Consider the following 5,805-nt stretch of genomic DNA (forward strand, 5'->3'; position numbering starts at 1 on the left):
CCCCTGGAAACGATGAAAGTAGGCAAGGTACTGGAACAAAGCCACAGAAAAACCCAGCCCTTGCTTGCAAGGACCTCTCAATCCAGAGGGACAGAGCTGAGCTGGCAAATGCTCTTAGATTTTGTAGAGGCCATGGGTGAGGCAGCTGGCACTAGATTGGGGGTGGGGTTGGGGAAGTGAGTGAGAGAAGCAGGGTCAGGAAAGACTTCAGTGGAGATGACATTCGAATTGATTTCTGAACGTTGGTGGGGACAAAGTGGAGAAGGCAAGGGAACAGCCTGTGGAAAAGCAGAGGCACGTCAGGAGGCGGGTCAGGTCCAGGGACCATGTGTGCGAGCAGCAGAGGAAGGCAGGACATGTGTGTGATGGTGGGGGCTGACTGCTAAGTTGGGGGCACCTCATGAAAGACTCATTTCCATCTAAGAAATACATACCCTGTGCTGAATGTGACGGAAGCTAGAGAAGACCCCAGGGCCATGGAGTGACAAGGTTGCTTCCTTGAGGTGACTGTGAGTGAGGGGAGAGTGTGCTTTCTCTGGGAAGGGGAAGGGGAACATGGCATCTCAGCAGATGGAAATGAGGCGATTCTTTGAAGAAAGTCTGGCTTTGTCTCAATATCCAGGCCAAGAATTGGGATGACTTGTAAGGGAATACAGAGTGAGTGTGTGTGTGTGTGTTGGGGAGCAGTTGCGGCGGGGAGGGGAGGGAGGCCGGAAGGTGTGTGTCTGGGTGCCAAGTTTCAATGTGCAGAAACCACACAGAGTAATTCATGCAGAAAGCGTTGGGGGCCAGCAGGCCGCCTGCTGACATCCAGACTGGTGCAGGCAAGGAGCGCGCTGCTGGAAAGCGGAAAGGCAGAGCATATGTGTGAGGAGTTCAAGCCAGAAAGCGAATGCACTGCCACGTGGGGCTGGAGCAGTGGTGCCAAGATCTCATCACCTCCATCCCCTTCGGAGACGGAGATGGGATGCTGGGTGGGGAGGAGCACGTTCAAATCCCGCCCAGCTCCTTGCTAGACTCAGGCGAGGATTCTAGAAAAGCTCCTGGTTTCATCATTGAAATCGCAAATTCAGTAGGATCTTACATAAAAGTACCCGATGCAATGACCTGGTGGGAGCCCAGAAATTTGGCATTAGGACGCTGTATGGATAGTTGATACAGCAGAGAGGCATATAAAATAAAAATGTAAAGGGAAGATCCTAAGTACTTTATCAATTTAATTTATATTAAAAACACATTTCCTTCTAGTTCTTCTAAATATAAAATTGGTAATATATGGAAAGTCTGAGACATTAATAGAAATAGAAAAACATTTGCCCCCCATTCCACTGGCCAAGAACACCGCCCTTAGCGGAGATGCCCTCCTTCCTTCTATTAAGGTAGACATTTCTACATAGTTGTGGTCACAGTGCCAATTATGGCAAAAAAAGAAAGGGTCGCCTTATATGATAGAGTTCGATGATAACTTTTTATTTAAATAATTAAAATTCTATTGCAAAATTTATAGACAATACTATATAAAAAAAGAACCACCCATAAGTTTCCACCACCCAGAGATAATCATTATCAGGTTTTTTTGGTAACATACATTTTTTCCATCATTATGATTTCTTATTACATCACATTCTTGTCATTTAAGTGTTCTTATCTATAATTTTACAAAATTATTATTTTATTTCACCTTCTATCTTATAATTTTAAAACCATTACCAATGTATTATGAATATCTTTCCCAATTATATTCCATTGTATAGCACCATATTTTAAATAATTCCTACTTTCAGACACTTAAATTGTTCCCAGTTTTTTAAATAATATAAACCATGCTATACTTGTTTAAATTAAAAAGAATATCATTTATGTGGATTTGCTGAAAAAAAAAAATTTATGTGCATTTTTAAGCCTTTGGCTACGTATTACCAAATTTCTATCTAGAAAGTATGTACCAACGTGTACTACCTACAGCAAAGTAGTGCCCATTTCTCGACGCCTTCACCAACACTGATATTATCATTCTTTTTTAAAAAAATTTATGATGAGTAAAAGTTCTATTATTCCCTTTATTAATGAGGTTAAATATTTATTTATGTTTATAGTACTTCTAAAATTTCTTGTGAACATAATTTTGAACCTGGCACGGTTCTGTGGTGTGGATATGCCGTTGTTTAAGCATTCTCTACTAAAAGGAGAAATACAGTGTAATGTATGTGTGTAAGGAGTTCATACCCCAAAGCAAAATGCATTATTACATGTGTCAGGAACAGTGTGCCCAGACCGCACTACCCTCCATCCCTCCTGCAGCTACGTGTATGTCACGCTGGGATGAACCACTTCGAGTACAACCACACCTCATTTTGTTGTGCTTCCCTTCACTGTACTTCACAGATACAGCATATTTGACAAACTGAAGGCAAGACCCTCCACCAGCAAAAAGACGATGACTTTCTTCATTGTGATAGTCATTCTATTGTGGTGGTCCGAAACCAAACCCACACCACCTCTGCAGTATACCTGTATAAAGGGTCTTTGTGTGTATGTGCTTGAGGTATTTAGAATAAATTCCTACAAGTAGTGCTATTAGTTCAAAAAGTATGGCTATTGTAAATAGTTGTAGTTAGTATGACTTTACTATAGAATTAGCCCTAATTGTAACAGTTGAGCAACCCTTGGTCTGAGAACAGATGTACGTAAAGGCAGAGAGACTAGATTTCTGGTATTGGTGGGTTAACATGTCTGCTTGTATTTAACATGAAATATCAAGTAACATAGGAAGCGTGTCTTGCCAAACAATCTGCAAACACAGGCTATTCCTGAATCTCATCAAATACACACCCAGGACTCAGAGGTGCGAGGCGGGATGCTGCAACACCTGATTCTAACCATTCTTACATTGCAGGTGGCAATACAAGAGAAACTGTGAGGTAGGAGGTACTCGGACTTAACTCACTTGCCTTTCTTTTGGGATCATCTTCTGGTACCAAGTAGCATGACTGCCCTAGAGACTGGAAAGAAAAAAAACCTTCAGAAATAATCCTTGGTTATGGATCCAAACTCATTTTTTTCAGGGGTGGCTGAAAGGAGTAATTTCACTAACAGACCTTTGAGACCAGAGGGCATGGGTATAGTCCACCCTCCATTTTCGTGGGTTCCACATGTGCAGATTCAACCAAAAATCCTATATAATAAAATCCTATATAATAAAAGCCTAATAGGCAAATCGACCAAATGGTGGAACAACTCGTTGCTATGACACACACTGACCACTAAAGGGCAGACGCTCAACGCAGGAGCTGCCCCCTGGTGGTCAGTGCGCTCCCACAGGGGGAGCGCCGCTCAGCCAGAAGCCGGACTCACAGCTGGCGAGCGCAGCGGTGGTAGCCTCTTCCGCCTCCGTGGCAGTTGGACATCCCCTGAGGGCTCCTGGACTGTGCAGGCTGGGCTGAGGGGACACCCCCCCAAGGGCATGAATTTCATGCACCAGGCCTCTAGTATTTGACATAAGAATGTTACGTTGTTGACGTACACTGTGTAGCTAGGCCTATGATGATTGCGTTTGTACTGAACATTCAGACTTTATTTCTTGTCATTATTCCCTAAACAATGCAGTCTAACTATTTAAATAGCACCTACATTGTGTTAGGAATTATAAGTAGTCTTGAGATGATTTAAAGTATATGGAGTGTGTGAGTAGGTTTTATTACAAATACTACGCCACTTTACAGAAGGGATATGAACTCCCATGAAGTTTGGCATCTGTGGGGGGTTGTGGAACGGGTCCCTGGTGAATGTGGAGGGACAATTGTAGATGAACATCTGCGTGCACTTATGTATTTGGTGCTAAGGAACAAAGAGGTTTTAAACCTACCTGATGACCAGAGTAGCTTTTGTAAAAGGCATCTTCCTGAACACCATCCAGAGCATCTGGGGAAAAACCATAATATTGCATTTTAATGTGCGTCTCAGGTGATTCTGATAATCAGAGATTTGCATTCTGGTCTCTGTTTTGCTTTTGTCCACTATTATTCCAATGATTGTTCCTTTGCAATACTATCTTTTTTTCTCTACTTGCTTTTCTGCTAGAATTTGCTTATTTTCAGAGTTCAGTTCTTTACGTGAGTCTAGGAGTAGATTTACACATTGTGTGCAGGACTCAGCGAGTTTCTTCAATCTGAGGCTTTCCTTGGCTGTGAATTTTCCAGCGCTATTTTCACTTAAAATATTGCCCCTCTCCTTCTGACATTCCCATTAAACCTAAATTGAAACTTCTAATTTAAATCTGTCTTTTGGATTTTATGCCTTTTTATCTCTGCAGCCCTCTGGATAATTTTCTCAAATTTGTCTTTCCTATCATCCATTCTTTAAGTGTGTCAATCTGCTCTTAAAGCTGGCCCTTGTGTTTAATTCTATTCACAACTTTTTATTTTAAATTATTCTATTGAGTTTTTTCATCTCTGCCTGTTATTTTTTAGTACCCTGTTCTTTCATGAACTTTTTATTTCTCCCCTTAGCTCCTTGATGATTGCACATATACATATAGACAGCTTTATTTATTTTTCCTACAGCTCTAGATTGTTATGTTTTCTCAGGTTGTTGGGGTACAAGTCCTCTCCCCCATTGTGGACCATTTCCTTGTTTGATTTGTACTTTTTAATTGCGAGGATACATTTTCCCGGTGGAATTTCTATGTACTTTAAGATGTAGTAATAACCTTTCAAACAGGTCTGGCATTTTATTCCTCTGGGAACTTCAGGATCTCATTGGTCTGAAATAGTTCCAGTACCTATATTAATATCTCCATCTGGGAGTCCTATACTATGAAAATAATCAGCAATTTGGATTCCGCACCTATGCAGGGCAGAGATTTTAAAAATTTTCCATCTTGGAGATAGCTAACTGGTGAGAATTTCACCAGTGGTTTGGTCGTCAGTGAGCAATGTTTTGTGATCCCCTTGTACGGTGGGAGCATTTCCTCCTTGGTTCTAGCTTTATGTGCGCATTTCCGTTTCCACACCTCACCACTCACAGGCCCAAGTCTTTTATTCTAGATCTGTGAAAAACTCCCACCCTAGCTGATAGGTCCTACACCGCATCCGATGTCCCCTGTTCTGTTTTGGCATCAGCTCGTGCACTCACCGCGTTGCTTATGGGGTTCTCCTTCTTTTGGCAGATAGGAATATCATCCTCCCTCCACGATGTAAAATACTTTTGTTATATTTTATCCAGCAGCTCCATGTGCCTGGAGCATAGAGAAGGATGTCAGAATGCTGATTAGATGAGACTAGACACGGGTAGCAGTCAGGCTTGGAGACCCCAGCCCCCTCCCCCCCCCACAGGTGCAATAGAGAACACGTGACTCTGAAACTAGAATTGAAGGCTCAGCTGTGACCTCGCCACTCTACCTGAAAAAGCTACGCCGAGTCCTTTAACCTCTCAATGCTTTACTTTTCTCAAGAAAGTAGGGAAATTTTAGTACTGATCTTCCTGTTGCTCTAAGTTCCCTCCTACTGAAATGCAAGACATTTTCTCGATGCTCCATTCCTACCGTAGCTGGAGAAGACTGCAGTATCTTCTTGGAGGCAGGCACAATCTTAGTCAATAAAGTAGCCTGTGGATTTCCTTTCCTCATGGACTTTTCACATGCCAATGCACTGAGAAAAAGCTCTGGTTAGAAAGAGAGACTTGAAATGGGAAAGAAGTGATCAATTCCATTTCTTCAGAAGTTTGCCAGGGTGGGATGAGGGGTGATTGCATTCTGTGGCGTTTCGCTCCTCACAGTTCTCCTCTCTCTCCCTGGAGTGTAAATGA

General features: G+C 42.3%; 1 long non-coding RNA gene across 1 annotated transcript; it reads right to left on the reverse strand.

Annotated features, from left to right (window-relative positions):
• Positions 1-2,899: 2,899 nt before the first annotated feature.
• On the reverse strand, positions 2,900-5,217 carry LOC139020530 (uncharacterized). The gene is made up of 3 exons (XR_011473324.1): positions 5,134-5,217; positions 3,866-3,921; positions 2,900-3,002 (listed from the first exon to the last, which is right to left on the reverse strand). It is a non-coding gene; the product is annotated as an uncharacterized lncRNA (long non-coding RNA).
• Between the last annotated feature and the right edge of the window lie 588 nt (positions 5,218-5,805).

The sequence above is a fragment of the Myotis yumanensis genome, unplaced genomic scaffold (assembly GCF_028538775.1).
Source record: "Myotis yumanensis isolate MYYU_CA2020_CCGP unplaced genomic scaffold, mMyoYum1.0.hap1 SCAF_12, whole genome shotgun sequence".
Taxonomy (NCBI): domain Eukaryota; kingdom Metazoa; phylum Chordata; class Mammalia; order Chiroptera; family Vespertilionidae; genus Myotis; species Myotis yumanensis.